General features: G+C 38.6%; 1 protein-coding gene across 1 annotated transcript in view; it reads right to left on the minus strand.

Annotated features, from left to right (window-relative positions):
• kri1 (KRI1 homolog) overlaps window positions 1-19,834 on the minus strand; it is a 190,285-nt gene continuing 170,451 nt past the window's right edge. The window contains exon 19 of the transcript XR_014570111.1: window positions 1-17. The gene's annotated coding sequence lies outside the window, so the exon portion shown is untranslated. The remainder of the gene's footprint in view (window positions 18-19,834) is intronic.

A 19,834-nucleotide genomic window follows, 5' to 3' on the forward strand; every position in this document is an offset into this window, starting at 1 on the left:
CGTGGCTCTCCGCTGTCCTTTCTCCAAACATCGCTGTCTCCTCATCCCTGTCCACCCCTCCACACTTCACTCCGATGCTGACCTCCCCTCTATCGCTTCGCCACATAAATTTCCCCCCCTTTATGGCTCTGTCGGCAACCCCTGTACTCCCCTAACTCACACTGCGGGCTCTGTTAATGCACAGGGCATTTGGTGTAAAACCCTCCATTGTCAGTCAATGAGAGTATAAATCCAAGGACATATAGGCTATATACTGTATATATATATATATATGTGTGTGTGTGTGTGTGTGTGTGTGTGTGTGTGTATGACTTTGAGGGGAATATGCCTCCCGGTTTTACCACAAGTCTGGTTGCCGTAACTCAGCTATATCTCACAGAAGACAGGGATGGACGCGCGTGCGGCTGCGTGTCACGACAAGCTGTGCAGCGTGTGACCGTGTGGTTTAAAGTTGATATTCAATTACTCAAAAGTCAAAATCCATGCACGCGGAAATGTAGCCTTATTCCTGGATGTATTACACGGCGTATTTGCGAGCTCTTTTCCACAGGTCAGTCTGTTAAATGGAGTGTTATTTTTCCAGGGCAGAGAGATCAGCCCCCAGTGTAGCCAAGTAGGACCTGAGGTCAGCCTGGCACTGAGAGTTCACATCTGTTCAAATAAATCCTCCGCTGTGCCATCAGCAGTAAAAACACACACACATGCACACACACGCACATGCACACGCGCGCGCGCACACACACACACACACACACACACACACACACACACACACACACACACACACACACACACACACACACACACACACACACACACACACACACACACACACACACACACACACACGCACACACGCACACACGCTCATGCAGATGCACATGCATGCGCACATAATTCAGAATCCATACACATGCACACTTGAACAAACGCGCAGACATGAATACACGTGTGTAATGCAGAATCCACACAGAGTCACAGACACACGTGCACACACTCATGTGCGCACACGAGCACGCGCACACACACACACACACACACACACACACACACACACACACACACACACACACACACACACACACACACACACACACACACACACACACACACACACACACGCATTGACACACATTTGGCACACAAAAACGGCATTGTTGAGGCAGGGACGTAGCAAACAAAGCGTGTGATAATATTTCATCATAACTTTTTGTGTGGCTTTTCTTTTTCCACAAGCATTCTCGTCGTTGACACCTGTCAGCCGTGTGTGTGTTTTTTTCTTCCCGTTTGTCTTTACGAGTGCGGGCTGCTGTTACACAGAGAACACAGCATGCAGGGGGGAAATTTACAGAGCGTGTTCTCCCCCCCCCGGGCCGTTCACCGCTCACAGGGATCAAGTACTCCCAAGGTGCCCCCCTTACACCCCTACACACACACACACACACACACACACACACACACACACACACACACACACACACACACACACACACACACACACACACACACACACACACACACACACACACTAGTACCCACTAGCGCTGATGCTATGTCTTTTACAGAACCTCAAGACCTCAGCGTGCCCTCTGAGCGTTCTCTTTATGAGCCCCAACTCATCCCTCGACTTGCAGAGAAAACAAGGCTGGAGCAGATTTTTATAGATCTCTGGAGGGAAGGAGAGAGGTTTGGAGTGGTCCTGCTGCTCTCCGGGCATCCGAGAGGAATGAGGAGGAGGAGGGAGAGGAGAGAAGAGGGTATATGGGTGGTGGTGGTGGTGGTGGTGGAGACAGGAGGACTGATGGAGGAGGTCACGCCGTTTCAACACTGTTGTCCGTCATGACAGTGGTTCTCAAAGTTCTAAATGTCAAGGGCCCCTAAAGGCCTAAATTAATATGTATTCGGCTGTGGACCCCATTTGAAAAGATTAGCCTACGTGCCAGCTAGGAACCCTCATTCAAGATTTGAGTAGGTTAAAAATGTTTACAAAATATCTCTGTTGTCGGGAAGAAACCTCTTAACTCCAAATTGTTCATTTTTCAGGAAATGAAAATTATACGTTTTTCAGGAAATTAAGAAAACCTTATATTTTCAAAACAAAGCAATACTGCCCCAACAAAGTTTGTGTTGTGAGTTTATATATATTGTAAATGACCCAAGGCACTGTATTTTGTCTTTGTAATTATTTGCATGCAGGGGTTTTTTGGTTTTGAGTCCAGTGTGTGGCTGAGAGCCTGGTAACTTTCCACTGGGGGTTTCCTTGATTGGTTATTGCACTCACCTGGCTGCTCAGAATCAGAAGGAAATGTTTGAGGCAAGCAGCAGCAACAGTTTTATCTTAGCACCCAGCTAGAACGGGAACAAGGTAATGTGTTTGTGTTTTATGATTCTGTGCATTTACTTTGGATATGTTTATATTAACAGAGAGGTGTTGCTTTCATGTAAACATTGTGTTTATTCATGATTATGTTTGTGTGTGTGTGTTTTAAAGGCCCATTCTGTATGATATTTTTTTATGACCTGGTTTGTAATGTTTGTACAGTATGTTGTAAGAGCTCATTTTATCTAAACAGACGTAAAGGGTGTTCAATAGCACTGATTTATGCAAAAACCTAAAAAATGGAGTTATGAGGTTTCCTCCCGACAGCAACAATATTCAACATTATTCACATTTTCTCCATATTTCTTGGAAATAGCAGGTGCACCGGTTAACAGATTTTTATGCTATGTTAACTCATTTTGTGAGATCGCCGCAAGGACCCCTGGCGGTCCCCAGCACCCACTTTGAGAACCACTGTGACGTCTGCAGCAGAGGAATATGCACTGAGGTACCACAAGCTTCAGAGGAGTAGAAGTAACGAGAGATGGAGAGAAAGAAAGAGAGGTGGACAGAGACATCGAGAAAGAGGGATGAAGAGAGTGACACAAACAGACTGAGGGATGGATAGCATGCAGACACATGGAGGGCGTAAACTCCCATGCATGCGCGCTCACGTGCGCTCCCTCCTCCACTGTAGTCCCATGCCTCTTAAGATAAACACAGTGGTTCACTTAACAGCTTTCACCTCTCCCCTCCCCTCCATTCATCCTCCACTCCATCCCTCTCTCCTCCTCTCCATTCTCTGCCTCTAAATCTCAGTCCCTGACTCACCCATACATTCATTCTCACTCTCACTCTCACTCCCTCCCTCCCTCCCTCCCTCCCTCCCTCCCTCCATCTCTCTCTCTCTCTCTCTCTCTCTCTCTCTCTCTCTCTCTCTCTCTCCTATGCTCCAGATGTCTGGCCCGGCAACAGTGCAGTGAATGAGGGGGGGGGGGGGGGGGGGGGGGAGACACACGGTTAAGAAGTAGGGGTCTCCAGCGTGGACTGGAATGCTGCCCCCACCATCCATCTCCATCAGCGTAGACGCATTTGTTTGACTTGAGATGTGATTATGTTTTCTCTTCCCCACACCTGCAGCTTCCTCTGAACCCCCACCCCCCCCCCCTTCAGAAAAAACCCCTTGGATCCCAGACCCAGACCCGTGTTCTCTCTCTCTCTCTCTCTCTCTCTCTCTCTCTCTCTCTCTCTCTCTCTCCCTGATCAATCACTTCGGCTTGGAAAAATACTGATCCAGCTGCCACCGGTGGCTGATTCCCAGCCACGTTTTAATGTTCTCTGCTGGTGGCTCTGACGAGGGGCCGGGGGACGTGTGTGGGAAAACGAGGGACACATGAGCAACATCCTGAGCAGTAGTTTTGTGTTTAAAGAGCGCGCCAACAAACACTCCAGGGCCAGGACGTGTTAGAATCCAGTGAAGTCATGCGATGAAGTAATCATGCTCAGTTCGTTGTTTGTCATCACCATTGGCTGACTGATCATTATTAGGCTGTCGCCTGGGGGCATGAATGATCCCATGCTCTTCATATCAGGGTACGTTTTGATGTTGAGACGTGTGTTCAAGTGCCATTACTCTTCACCTTAATGGCCTGATGTCATCATGCGATGAAAATACAAGCTCACAACATGTTGTGAACTTTATCTTGTAGATTGGCTATTTGTGTTGCACAAGACCAGTGTACGACATCATGTGTATAAATTACGGAAAGCGTAAGCCCTGACTCACACCTTTCGATCTAGCATACAACATTGATGCATGCTAGATGTATGGGACTTGTTTACTGATGCAAGCTCCCAATCAAAAACGACAAAGTTGGCCCAGGCCGTAGCGTAACGGTCTGGGCACCGGACTGGTGATCCAGTCGCGGTGTGCCGCGGGTTCGACTCCCGGACCCGACACGGCCTTTACCGCATGTCATCCCCCCATCTCTCTCCCGTTTCCTGTCAGCCTACTTTCTATCCCTTAAAAAAATCAATAAAGGCGTAAGCCACAAAAAAATATCTTAAAAAAAAAAAAAAAAAAAACGACAAAGTTGGTGCTATTTCCATTGACTATGCATTGGGCTGAAGGATTTAGAACAGCAGTTGTAATAGACATTAGTTAGTAGCAGTATTGCACGCTCTGCTTGCGCACAGATAGGCCATGTGTGGCCTACTTGTGTGTGAGGCGCAAGTTGGCATCTCGAGAGTGCATTTCTAGTTTCAGTTTGTAATAAAAATAATCAGGCATGACATTCGTGTGATAAGCATACGTTTGCCACAAGAAATGAAAAGTTTCACAAATACATACCGTTGCTATTACCAAAGCACAGACATACCGTCTTATTTCCTAGCTTTGCCATTTTTGCAGAGACTTTAGGTACAGGCATGTGCCATTTTGTGTGCCGAATTTAAATACACCTATACTTCACAGACACCATGGATACTGACGTGATAATGACCACTAGAGGTTCAGGCAGCGTCACTGCCTTCACATCTAAAGATTGGGCCGCGTTGCGTCCCTCACTGAACCAACAGTGCCCACTTGTCCGGTTAAGACTCACCAATGGCTTCCGCGTGCGGTTATAGGTTAAGGTTTGGGGAAGGATGTCGGACCAAAGTAGTGTTATGTCGGAATGTATGTTAGTAGACCAAAGATATATATGCACCCAGGATACTGATATGACACTAATCACGCCCACTAATTTGAAGCCAATTACAGCCTGATAAACAGTATGAAATCTAAAAACGCTGTTTGGCGCTCATTTTCACATGACTCCCAAGATCATTTGTACCTACTTTTGTAGTAGAAAAACCTTTCTACCTCCCATCATCCGGTCTAGTGCATGAGTTAGCAACCAGTCCTTCAGGACACTAATGCTTATACGTAAATAATACATATACGATGATATTGTAAGCTTGTGATCTGCTATATCATCATTATGACAAAGTATAAATCAGGCTTTAGCCACTGAATCACAAGACACAGTCTACTTGTTCTTGAAGAGTATTTGAAGCTGTCCCATGGGATGTTGGATTTCAGAGTAACACAAGCTGAACACACAGCTTTGACCTCTGGAGCTTTGTGCTCAACCCACTCAGCCACTGACACCAAAACACACTTCCTTTCCTTTCTTCAACCGTTTTTTAAGCTTTCCCCCAGGCACAATGGCTTCCAAAACACGACTTTTACATTGTTTGGCTATAAACAGGCCAGGAACAAACAACCTGAGCATCTTCATCCAAGTCCTGAACACACTGACGCCAAGACAACTTCTGTTTGTGGTATTCTTAAGCTTTCCCACTGGGATAAGTTGTGCTTACCGGTATATTATTCAGTCAGTCAGCCAGCCAGTCAGTCAGTTTCTCTCTCTCTCTCTCTCTCTCACATACGCACACACGCACACATTTAACATCTTTATTTGCATACACATTTAACAAGAAATTCTTGAACACAAACAATAGTAGATGCGCAAACTTGGAAATCTGTGCTTCAGGATACAGATCTCGGGTACAGGAAGCATCGCCTTCTCCATAATGGCGACTGCCAATTATCGCAGACACTGAACAGAATTTTGCCAATGCCTTATAGCTCTCGGCTTGTGTCTTACTGCAATCCCCCCCTGCAGTCCCCTCACGACTGATTTATGGACATTGCCGATGCTTCCAAATATGAACACAAGTAGAAGAACACTGGAAAGAGATGGAAAGCGGAGGAGATTCTCAGAGAGCATGGTGGCACTCTGTGATAAGCTGCTGTCTAAGTGAGCCACAGGTTATGGGTTCAAGTCTAGCTGAGTTCCTTCCTTCTACTCTTCTACTCTCCAACATGTGGACCACATTTTGGAGAATAACACCCAGAAGAACAATGGAAAACTGAGGAAATTCTCAGAGCATGGCTCTCTGTGATAAGCTGCTGTCTATGTGAGCCACAGGTTGTCTGTTCAAGTTCAGCCCATAACCCATGGCCTCGGATGGCATACTATAGAATGCTGTTTTCTACATTTTTGAGGATTCGAAATAAAAGACGGGACAGACGGCATATTATAGCATTCCGTTTTTCATCATTTTTGAGGATTTGAAAAAAAAAGACAAAAATCACTCCGACACCATGGATTATAGCCCATGGTCTCGGAGTGATTTTCGTCTTTTTTTCAAATCCTTGTTTTTCATCATTTTTGAACATGGGCTATAGCCCATGGTCTCGGACGGCATACTATAGCATGCCATTTTTCATCATTTTTGAAGATTTGAAAAAAAAGACGAAAATCACTCCGAGACCATGGACTATAGCCCATGGTCTCGGAGTGATTTTCGTCCTTTTTTAAAATCCTGGTTTTTCATCATTTATAGCTCATGGTCTTGGAATGATTTTCCTCTTTTTTTCAAAACCTATTTTCTCATTTATAGAAAATTTATATTTATATCATTTATAGCCCATGACAGTTACAGGTATGGTTTGTGCGATATGATGGCATTTTTACTGTTGAAAGAAATGTAAATTAATGTGATTGCTGTTGGACCTGTAAATTACAACAAAACAAACTAAGGCACTGGTTTTGGTACTTCCTGGTTTACCAGAACGGGGTTCAACTCCCTGCGGTTCCCTGCTCAATTTGTTGTATTTAAATGGTTTATTTTTATATTGTGTTGCCGTTTCATAGATGATAACCCAGTGACAAGCCCGAAGGGGTTCCTTGCCCCTTATTGTGTCTGTTTTTCTCTTCTCCTTCCGCCAAAAATAGCAGGTCTGGCTGAACCGTGGTGTCGGGTTTTCGCGAAACTTGGCAATATGGTAGAGGGCTATGCCAAACGGAAGCGGAAACGAAAGCCCACCACCATTGGCCAAAGGGTGGCGCTATAGCACTAAAACTGAAAATGCAAACTTTAAACAGGAAAAGCTCAGGAACCGTTTTACCGTGAGCAATACAACTTTGATACACATGTGTGTCCTTCATGCCGAACAACCTTCGTGTTCATCGTCTCGGAGCGCATGCTATAGGGTGCCATTTTTCACGATTTAGGAGGATCTGAAAAAAAGCTGAAAATCACGGAAAAGCGAAAGGCTATAGTCCATGGTCACGGACCTCATACTGGTCAAGGTCTTTTATACTGCTCAAGGTCATTGATATTGGTCAAGGTCATTGAGGTCACCTATAGTGAACGATTCTTCATCATTGTTGAGGATTTGAAAAAAGGTGAGAATCAAGGAAAAGCGAAAGGCAATAGTCCATGGTGTCGGAGGGCATGCTATAGTATGTTGTTGTTTTTTACGATTTCCGAGGATTTAAAAAAAAAGGTGAAAATCGCGGAAAAGCGAAAGTCTATAGTCCATGGTCACGGACCGCATACTGGTCAAGGTCATTTATACTGGTGAAGGTAATTTATACTGGTCAAGGTCATTTATACTTGTAAAGGTCATTTATACTGGTCAAGGTCATTTACTAGTCTTAAGAAGGTCATTTATACTGCTCAAGGTCATTGATATTGGTCAAGGTCATTGAGCGGCGCGCTATAGTGGTATAGAAGGTGAAAATCGCGGAAAAGCGACAGGCTGTAGTCCATCGTCTCGGAGCGCATGCTATAGTATAGGGTGCCATTTTTCACGATTTCGGAGGATTTACAAAAAAGGTGAAAATCGTGGAAAAGCGAAAGGCTATAGTCCATGGTCTCAGAGGGCATAGAGCTGCCATTGAGCCCCATTATAAATGTCTCAAATTTGAAAGCCTTATAAGTGAAACGTTCCAGCATGTGTCTCCACAGTAAGCTGAATAATAAAAAGTGTGAATGGAGTTTCTTGGTGAAAGTGATTTTTTGACGTGCCAAAATCTGCCATTGAGCCCCATGTTAAAAGTCTCAAATTTGAAAGCACTATATATTTCTAAAACTATGACACCTTTCAAAGATTCCTTTTCAGGCAAACATGTCCACCGTAAGATGAACCTAAGTAGGCCAGAATGGGGTTGGTAGGTTTAAGTATGTAAGACTAGTAGCATGCCAAAGTTTGTGCTATTGCCATAGAGAATGCATTGGGCGTTTAAGTTAAATAACTCAGAAAGTACAAAACATTTCAAAGTAAAACGTTCCAGCATGTGTCTCCACAGTAAGCTGAATAATAAAAAGTGTGAATGGAGTTTCTAGGTGAAAGTGATTTTTTGACGTGCCAAAATCTGCCATTGAGCCCCATGTTAAAAGTCTCAAATTTGAAAGCACTATATTTCTAAAACTATGAAACATTTCAAAGATTCCTTTTCAGGCAAACATGTCCACCGTAAGATGAACCTAAGTAGGCTAGAATGGGGTTGCTAGGTGTAAGTATGTAGGACTAGTAGCATGCCAAAGTTTGTTGCGGAGGATGAGACATCATCCTCTGCAACACCCATTCTCATACACCGCTATACTTTTAAGTAGGTTGCGGTAGAGAGAACGTCTGGCATGGGCTATAGCCCATATCGTACGGCATACTATAGCACGCCGTTTTTCAACATTTTTGAGGATTTGAAAAAAATGAAAAAATGAAATAAACGATGGCTTATATCCCATCATTTTTTTAATTAAAAAAATAATAATCCTAATTTTTCATCATTTTGGACCATGGGCTATAGCCCATATCGTACGGCATACTATAGCACGCCGTTTTTAATCATTTTTGAGGATTTGGAAAAAATGAAAAAAACGATGGGTTATAGCCCATCGTTTTTTGAATTTTTTGAAAAAAAAAAAGAATCCTAGTTTTTCATCATTTTGGACCATGGGCGCCCATATCGTACGGCATACTAGCATGCCGTTTTTCCACATTTTTGAGGATTTGAAAAAAATGAAAAAAACTATGGGTTATAGCCCATCGTTTTTTGAATTTTTGACTTTTTTTTTTATCCTCGTTTTTCATAATTTTGGACCATGGGCTATAGCCCATATCGTACGGCATACTATAGCACGCAGTTTTTCATCATTTTTGAGGATTTGAAAAAAATGAATGAAAAAAACGATGGGTTATAGCCCATCGTTTTTTGAATTAAAAAAAAAAAGATTATCCTCGTTTTTCATCATTTTGGACAATGGGCTATAGCCCATATCGTAGGGCATACTATAGCACGCCGTTTTTCATCATTTTTGAGGATTCGAAAACATTTAAATGCCAAAGTTTGTTGCGGAGGATGAGACATCATCCTCTGCAACACCCATTCTCATACACCGCTATACTTTTAAGTAGGTTGCGGTAGAGAGAACGTCTGGCATGGGCTATAGCCCATATCGTACGGCATACTATAGCACGCCGTTTTTCAACATTTTTGAGGATTTGAAAAAAATGAAAAAATGAAATAAACGATGGCTTATATCCCATCATTTTTTTAATTAAAAAAATAATAATCCAAATTTTTCATCATTTTGGACCATGGGCTATAGCCCATATCGTACGGCATACTATAGCACGCCGTTTTTAATCATTTTTGAGGATTTGGAAAAAATGAAAAAAACGATGGGTTATAGCCCATCGTTTTTTGAATTTTTTGAAAAAAAAAAAGAATCCTAGTTTTTCATCATTTTGGACCATGGGCGCCCATATCGTACGGCATACTAGCATGCCGTTTTTCCACATTTTTGAGGATTTGAAAAAAATGAAAAAAACTATGGGTTATAAACCATCGTTTTTTGAATTTTTGACTTTTTTTTTTATCCTCGTTTTTCATAATTTTGGACCATGGGCTATAGCCCATATCGTACGGCATACTAGCATGCCGTTTTTCCACATTTTTGAGGATTTGAAAAAAATGAAAAAAACTATGGGTTATAGCCCATCGTTTTTTGAATTTTTGACTTTTTTTTTTATCCTCGTTTTTCATAATTTTGGACCATGGGCTATAGCCCATATCGTACGGCATACTATAGCACGCAGTTTTTCATCATTTTTGAGGATTTGAAAAAAATGAATGAAAAAAACGATGGGTTATAGCCCATCGTTTTTTGAATTAAAAAAAAAAAGATTATCCTCGTTTTTCATCATTTTGGACAATGGGCTATAGCCCATATCGTAGGGCATACTATAGCACGCCGTTTTTCATCATTTTTGAGGATTCGAAAACATTTAAAAAATTAAAAAAACGATGGGTTATAGCCCATCGTTTTTTGAATTTTTGAAAAAAAATATATCCTCGTTTTTCATCATTTTGTATGTAGGACTAGTAGCATGCCAAAGTTTGTGCTATTGCCATATAGAATGCATTGGGCGTTTAAGTTAAATAACTCAGAAACTATAAAACATTTCAAAGTAAAAAGTTCCAGCATGTGTCTCCACAGTAAGCTGAATAATAAAAAGTGTGAATGGAGTTTCTAGGTGAAAGTGATTTTTTACGTGCCAATGTCTGCCATTGAGCCCCATTGTAAATTTGAAAGCACTATATTTCTAAAACTATGAAACATTTCAAATATTCCTTTTCAGGCAAACATGTCCACCGTAAGATGAACCTAAGTAGGCTAGAATGGGGTTGCTAGGTGTAAGTATGTAGGACTAGTAGCATGCCAAAGTTTGTTGCGGAGGATGAGACATCATCCTCTGCAACACCCATTCTCATACACCGCTATACTTTTAAGTATGTTGCGGTAGAGAGAACGTCTGGCATGGGCTATAGCCCATATCGTACGGCATACTATAGCACGCCGTTTTTCATCATTTTTGAGGATTTGAAAAAAATGAAAAAATGAAAAAAAAACGATGGGTTATAGCCCATCGTTTTTTGAATTTAGATTTTTATTTTTTTATCCTCGTTTTTCATCATTTTGGACCATGGGCTATAGCCCATATCGTACGGCATACTATAGCACGCCGTTTTTCATCATTTTTGAGGATTTGAAAAAAATTAAAAAATGAAAAAAACGATGGGTTATAGCCCATCATTTTTTGAAATTTTTTTTAATCCTCGTTTTTCATCATTTTGGACCATGGGCTATAGCCCATATCGTACGGCATACTATAGCACGCCGTTTTTCCTCATTTTTTGAATTAAAAAAAAAAAGATTATCCTCGTTTTTCATCATTTTGGACAATGGGCTATAGCCCATATCGTAGGGCATACTATAGCACGCCGTTTTTCATCATTTTTGAGGATTCGAAAAAATTTAAAAAATTAAAAAAACGATGGGTTATAGCCCATCGTTTCTTTAATTTTTGAAAAAAAATATATCCTCGTTTTTCATCATTTTGTATGTAGGACTAGTAGCATGCCAAAGTTTGTGCTATTGCCATATAGAATGCATTGGGCGTTTAAGTTAAATAACTCAGAAACTATAAAACATTTCAAAGTAAAAAGTTCCAGCATGTGTCTCCACAGTAAGCTGAATAATAAAAAGTGTGAATGGAGTTTCTAGGTGAAAGTGATTTTTTACGTGCCAATGTCTGCCATTGAGCCCCATTGTAAATTTGAAAGCACTATATTTCTAAAACTATGAAACATTTCAAATATTCCTTTTCAGGCAAACATGTCCACCGTAAGATGAACCTAAGTAGGCTAGAATGGGGTTGCTAGGTGTAAGTATGTAGGACTAGTAGCATGCCAAAGTTTGTTGCGGAGGATGAGACATCATCCTCTGCAACACCTATTCTCATACACCGCTATACTTTTAAGTATGTTGCGGTAGAGAGAACGTCTGGCATGGGCTATAGCCCATATCGTACGGCATACTATAGCACGCCGTTTTTCATCATTTTTGAGGATTTGAAAAAAATGAAAAAATGAAAAAAAAAACGATGGGTTATAGCCCATCGTTTTTTGAATTTAGATTTTTATTTTTTTATCCTCGTTTTTCATCATTTTGGACCATGGGCTATAGCCCATATCGTACGGCATACTATAGCACGCCGTTTTTCATCATTTTTGAGGATTTGAAAAAAATTAAAAAAACGATGGGTTATAGCCCATCATTTTTTTAATTTTTTTTTATCCTCGTTTTTCATCATTTTTGACCATGGGCTATAGCCCATATCGTACGGCATACTATAGCACGCCGTTTTTCATCATTTTTGAGGATTTGAAAAAAATAAAAATAATTAAAAAACGATGGGTTATAGCCCATCGTTTTTTTATTATTATTATTATTTTTTTGAATCCTCGTTTTTCATCATATTGGACCATGGGCTATAGCCCATATCGTACAGCATACTATAGCACGCCGTTTTTCATCATTTTTGAGGATTAAAAAAAAAAAGAAAAATTAAAAAACGATGGGTTATAGCCCATCGTTTTTTTTATTTTTGATTTTTTTTTAATCCTCGTTTTTCATCATATTGGACCATGGGCTATAGCCCATATCGTACGGCATACTATAGCACGCCGTTTTTCATCATTTTTGAGGATTTGAAAAAAATGAAAAAATGAAAAAAAAACGATGGGTTATAGCCCATCGTTTTTTGAATTTAGATTTTTATTTTTTTATCCTCGTTTTTCATCATTTTGGACCATGGGCTATAGCCCATATCGTACGGCATACTATAGCACGCAGTTTTTCATCATTTTTGAGGATTTGAAAAAAAATTAAAAAATGAAAAAAACGATGGGTTATAGCCCATCATTTTTTGAATTTTTTTTTAATCCTCGTTTTTCATCATTTTGGACCATGGGCTATAGCCCATATCGTACGGCATACTATAGCACGCCGTTTTTCATCATTTTTGAGGATTTGAAAAAAAAAGAAAAATTAAAAAACGATGGGTTATAGCCCATCGTTTTTTTAATTTTTGATTTTTTTTTAATCCTCGTTTTTCATCATATTGGACCATGGGCTATAGCCCATATCGTACGGCATAGCCTACTATAGCACGCCGTTTTTCATCATTTTTGAGGATTTGAAAAAAAATAAAAATTAAAAAACGATGGGTTATAGCCCATCGTTTTTTTAATTTTTGATTTTTTTTTAATCCTCGTTTTTCATCATATTGGACCATGGGCTATAGCCCATATCGTACGGCATACTATAGCACGCCGTTTTTCATCATTTTTGAGGATTTGAAAAAAATGAAAAAATGAAAAAAAACGATGGGTTATAGCCCATCGTTTTTTGAATTTAGATTTTTATTTTTTTATCCTCGTTTTTCATCATTTTGGACCATGGGCTATAGCCCATATCGTACGGCATACTATAGCACGCCGTTTTTCATCATTTTTGAGGATTTGAAAAAAAAAAAAAAAAAAAAAAAAAACGATGGGTTATAGCCCATCGTTTTTTGAATTTAGATTTTTATTTTTTTATCCTCGTTTTTCATCATTTTGGACCATGGGCTATAGCCCATATCGTACGGCATACTATAGCACGCCGTTTTTCATCATTTTTGAGGATTTGAAAAAATTTTAAAAATGAAAAAAATGATGGGTTATAGCCCATCATTTTTTGAATTTTTTTTTAATCCTCGTTTTTCATCATTTTGGACCATGGGCTATAGCCCATATCGTACGGCATACTATAGCACGCCGTTTTTCATCATTTTTGAGGATTTGAAAAAAATAAAAATAATTAAAAAACGATGGGTTATAGCCCATCGTTTTTTTTATTATTATTATTTTTTTTTAATCCTCGTTTTTCATCATATTGGACCATGGGCTATAGCCCATATCGTACGGCATACTATAGCACGCCGTTTTTCATCATTTTTGAGGATTTGAAAAAAAAATAAAAAATAAAAAACGATGGGTTATAGCCCATCGTTTTTTTTATTTTATTTTTTTATTTTTAATCCTCGTTTTTCATCATATTGGACCATGGGCTATAGCCCATATCGTATGGCATACTATAGCACGCCGTTTTTCATCATTTTTGAGGATTTGAAAAAAAAATAATAATAAAAAAACAATGGGTTATAGCCCATTGTTTTTTTAATTTTTGAAAAAAATTATATCCTCGTTTTTCATCATTTTGGACCATGGGCTATAGCCCATATCGTACGGCATACTATAGCACGCCGTTTTTCATCATTTTTGAGGATTTGAAAAAAATTAAAAAATTAAAAAAAACGATGGGTTATAGCCCATCGTTTTTTGAATTTTGATATATATTTTTTTATCCTCGTTTTTCATCATTTTGGACCATGGGCTATAGCCCATATCGTACGGCATACTATAGCACGCCGTTTTTCATAATTTTTGAGGATTTGAAAAAAATGAAAAAATGAAAAAAACGATGGGTTATAGCCCATCATTTTTTGATTTTGGATTTATTTATTTTTATCATCGTTTTTCATCATTTTGGACCATGGGCTATAGCCCATATCGTACAAACATTTCAAAGATTCCTTTTCAGGCAAACATGTCCACCGTAAGATGAACCTAAGTAGGCTAGAATGGGGTTGCTAGGTGTAAGTATTTAGGACTAGTAGCATGCCAAAGTTTCTGCTATTGCCATAGAGAATGCATTGTGTTGCGGAGGATGAGAGGAATGCTCTCATCCTCCGCAACACCCATTCTCATACACCGCTATACACCGCGAGGATATGGGCTATAGCCCATATCGTACGGCATACTATACTGTAGCACGCCGTTTTTCATAATTTTTGAGGATTTGGAAAAAATTAAAAAATTAAAAAAACGATGGGTTATAGCCCATTGTTCTTTTTTATTTTTGAAAAAAATAATATCCTCGTTTTTCATCATTTTGGACCATGGGCTATAGCCCATATCGTACGGCATACTATAGCACGCCGTTTTTCATCATTTTTGAGGATTTGAAAAAAATGAAAAAATGAAAAAAAAAACGATGGGTTATAGCCCATCGTTTTTTGAATTTAGATTTTTTTTTTTTTATCCTCGTTTTTCATCATTTTGGACCATGGGCTATAGCCCATATCGTACGGCATACTATAGCACGCCGTTTTTCATCATTTTTGAGGATTTGAAAAAAATGAAAAAATGAAAAAAACTATAGGTTATAGCCCATCGTTGTTCGAATTTTCTTTTTAACCTTGTTTTTCATCATTTGGGAGCATATCGTACGGCATACTATAGCACGCCGTTTTTCATCATTTTTGAGCCCCATTGTAAATTTGAATGCACTATATTTCTAAAACTATGAAACATTTCAAAGATTCCTTTTCAGGCAAAATTGTCCACCGTAAGATGAACCTAAGTAGGCTAGAATGGGGTTGCTAGGTGTAAGTATGTAGGACTAGTAGCATGCCAAATGTTGTGCTATTGCCATAGAGAATGCATTGGGCGTTTAAGTTAAATAACTCATAAACTACAAAACATGAAAATAAAAAAAAGTTCCAGCATGTGTCTCCACAGTAAGCTGAATAATAAAAAGTGTGAATGGAGTTTCTAGGTGAAAGTGACTTTTGACGTGCCTATAGAGCTGCCATTGAGCCCCATGTTAAATGTCTCAAATTTGAAAGCACAATATTTCTAAAACTATGAAACATTTCAAAGATTCCTTTTCAGGCAAACATGTCCACCGTAAGATGAACCTAAGTAGGCTAGAATGGGGTTGCTAGGTGTAAGTATGTAGGACTAGTAGCATGCCAAATTTTGTGCTATTGTCATAGAGAATGCATTGGGCGTTTAAGTTAAATAACTCATAAACTACAAAAGATAAAAATAAAAAAAAGTTCCAGCATGTGTCTCCACAGTAAGCTGAATAATAAAAAGTGTGAATGGAGTTTCTAGGTGAAAGTGACTTTTGACGTGCCTATAGAGCTGCCATTGAGCCCCATGTTAAATGTCTCAAATTTGAAAGCACTATATTTCTAAAACTATGAAACATTTCAAAGATTCCTTTTCAGGCAAACATGTCCACCGTAAGATGAACCTAAGTAGGCTAGAATGGGGTTGCTAGGTGTAAGTATGTAGGACTAGTAGCATTCCAAATTTTGTGCTATTGCCATAGAGAATGCATTGGGCGTTTAAGTTAAATAACTCATAAACTACAAAAGATAAAAATTAAAAAAAGTTCCAGCATGTGTCTCCACAGTAAGCTGAATAATAAAAAGTGTGAATGGAGTTTCTAGGTGAAAGTGACTTTTGACGTGCCTATAGAGCTGCCATTGAGCCCCATGTTAAATGTCTCAAATTTGAAAGCACTATATTTCTAAAACTATGAAACATTTCAAAGATTCCTTTTCAGGCAAACATGTCCACCGTAAGATGAACCTAAGTAGGCTAGAATGGGGTTGCTAGGTGTAAGTATGTAGGACTAGTAGCATTCCAAATTTTGTGCTATTGCCATAGAGAATGCATTGGGCGTTTAAGTTAAATAACTCATAAACTACAAAAGATAAAAATAAAAAAAGTTCCAGCATGTGTCTCCACAGTAAGCTGAATAATAAAAAGTGTGAATGGAGTTTCTAGGTGAAAGTGACTTTTGACGTGCCTATAGAGCTGCCATTGAGCCCCATGTTAAATGTCTCAAATTTGAAAGCACTATATTTCTAAAACTATGAAACATTTCAAAGATTCCTTTTCAGGCAAACATGTCCACCGTAAGATGAACCTAAGTAGGCTAGAATGGGGTTGCTAGGTGTAAGTATTTAGGACTAGTAGCATGCCAAAGTTTGTGCTATTGCCATAGAGAATGCATTGTGTTGCGGAGGATGAGAGGAATGCTCTCATCCTCCGCAACACCCATTCTCATACACTGCTATACACCGCGAGGATATGGGCTATAGCCCATATCGTACGGCATACTATACTGTAGCACGCCGTTTTTCATCATTTTTGAGGATTTGGAAAAAATTAAAAAATTAAAAAAACGATGGGTTATAGCCCATTGTTTTTTTTATTTTTGAAAAAAATAATATCCTCGTTTTTCATAATTTTGGACCATGGGCTATAGCCCATATCGTACGGCATACTATAGCACGCCGTTTTTCATCATTTTTGAGGATTTGAAAAAAATGAATGAAAAAAACGATGGGTTATAGCCCATCGTTTTTTGAATTAAAAAAAAAAAGATTATCCTCGTTTTTCATCATTTTGGACAATGGGCTATAGCCCATATCGTAGGGCATACTATAGCACGCCGTTTTTCATCATTTTTGAGGATTTGAAAAAAATTAAAAAATTAAAAAAACGATGGGTTATAGCCCATCGTTTTTTGAATTTTTGAAAAAAAATATATCCTCGTTTTTCATCATTTTGTATGTAGGACTAGTAGCATGCCAAAGTTTGTGCTATTGCCATATAGAATGCATTGGGCGTTTAAGTTAAATAACTCAGAAACTATAAAACATTTCAAAGTAAAAAGTTCCAGCATGTGTCTCCACAGTAAGCTGAATAATAAAAAGTGTGAATGGAGTTTCTAGGTGAAAGTGATTTTTTACGTGCCAATGTCTGCCATTGAGCCCCATTGTAAATTTGAAAGCACTATATTTCTAAAACTATGAAACATTTCAAATATTCCTTTTCAGGCAAACATGTCCACCGTAAGATGAACCTAAGTAGGCTAGAATGGGGTTGCTAGGTGTAAGTATGTAGGACTAGTAGCATGCCAAAGTTTGTTGCGGAGGATGAGACATCATCCTCTGCAACACCCATTCTCATACACCGCTATACTTTTAAGTATGTTGCGGTAGAGAGAACGTCTGGCATGGGCTATAGCCCATATCGTACGGCATACTATAGCACGCCGTTTTTCATCATTTTTGAGGATTTGAAAAAAATTAAAAAATTAAAAAAAACGATGGGTTATAGCCCATCGTTTTTTGAATTTAGATTTTTATTTTTTTATCCTCGTTTTTCATCATTTTGGACCATGGGCTATAGCCCATCGTTTTTTGAATTTAGATTTTTATTTTTTTATCCTCGTTTTTCATCATTTTGGACCATGGGCTATAGCCCATATCGTACGGCATACTATAGCACGCCGTTTTTCATCATTTTTGAGGATTTGAAAAAAAATTTAAAATGAAAAAAATGATGGGTTATAGCCCATCATTTTTTGATTTTTTTTTTAATCCTCGTTTTTCATCATTTTGGACCATGGGCTATAGCCCATATCGTACGGCATACTATAGCACGCCGTTTATCCTCATTTTTGAGGATTTGAAAAAAATAAAAATAATTAAAAAACGATGGGTTATAGCCCATCGTTTTTTTTATTATTATTATTTTTTTTTAATCCTCGTTTTTCATCATATTGGACCATGGGCTATAGCCCATATCGTACGGCATACTATAGCACGCCGTTTTTCATCATTTTTGAGGATTTGAAAAAAAAAGAAAAATTAAAAAATGATGGGTTATAGCCCATCGTTTTTTTAATTTTTGATTTTTTTTTAATCCTCGTTTTTCATCATATTGGACCATGGGCTATAGCCCATATCGTATGGCATACTATAGCACGCCGTTTTTCATCATTTTTGAGGATTTGAAAAAAAAATAATAATAAAAAAACAATGGGTTATAGCCCATTGTTTTTTAAATTTTTGAAAAAAATAATATCCTCGTTTTTCATCATTTTGGACCATGGGCTATAGCCCATATCGTACGGCATACTATAGCACGCAGTTTTTCATCATTTTTGAGGATTTGAAAAAAAATTAAAAATTAAAAAACGATGGGTTATAGCCCATCGTTTTTTTTATTTTATTTTTTTATTTTTAATCCTCGTTTTTCATCATATTGGACCATGGGCTATAGCCCATATCGTATGGCATACTATAGCACGCCGTTTTTCATCATTTTTGAGGATTTGAAAAAAATAAAAAAATAAAAAAACAATGGGTTATAGCCCATTGTTTTTTTAATTTTTGAAAAAAATAATATCCTCGTTTTTCATCATTTTGGACCATGGGCTATAGCCCATATCGTACGGCATACTATAGCACGCCGTTTTTCATCATTTTTGAGGATTTGAAAATTTTTTAAAAAATTAAAAAAAACGATGGGTTATAGCCCATCGTTTTTTGAATTTTGATATATATTTTTTTATCCTCGTTTTTCATCATTTTGGACCATGGGCTATAGCCCATATCGTACGGCATACTATAGCACGCCGTTTTTCATAATTTTTGAGGATTTGAAAAAAATGAAAAAATGAAAAAAACGATGGGTTATAGCCCATCATTTTTTGATTTTGGATTTATTTATTTTTATCATCGTTTTTCATCATTTTGGACCATGGGCTATAGCCCATATCGTACAAACATTTCAAAGATTCCTTTTCAGGCAAACATGTCCACCGTAAGATGAACCTAAGTAGGCTAGAATGGGGTTGCTAGGTGTAAGTATTTAGGACTAGTAGCATGCCAAAGTTTCTGCTATTGCCATAGAGAATGCATTGTGTTGCGGAGGATGAGAGGAATGCTCTCATCCTCCGCAACACCCATTCTCATACACCGCTATACACCGCGAGGATATGGGCTATAGCCCATATCGTACGGCATACTATACTGTAGCACGCCGTTTTTCATAATTTTTGAGGATTTGGAAAAAATTAAAAAATTAAAAAAACGATGGGTTATAGCCCATTGTTCTTTTTTATTTTTGAAAAAAATAA

The sequence above is a fragment of the Protomyctophum parallelum genome (assembly GCF_964188405.1).
Source record: "Protomyctophum parallelum genome assembly, chromosome: 13".
Lineage (NCBI taxonomy): Eukaryota > Metazoa > Chordata > Actinopteri > Myctophiformes > Myctophidae > Protomyctophum > Protomyctophum parallelum.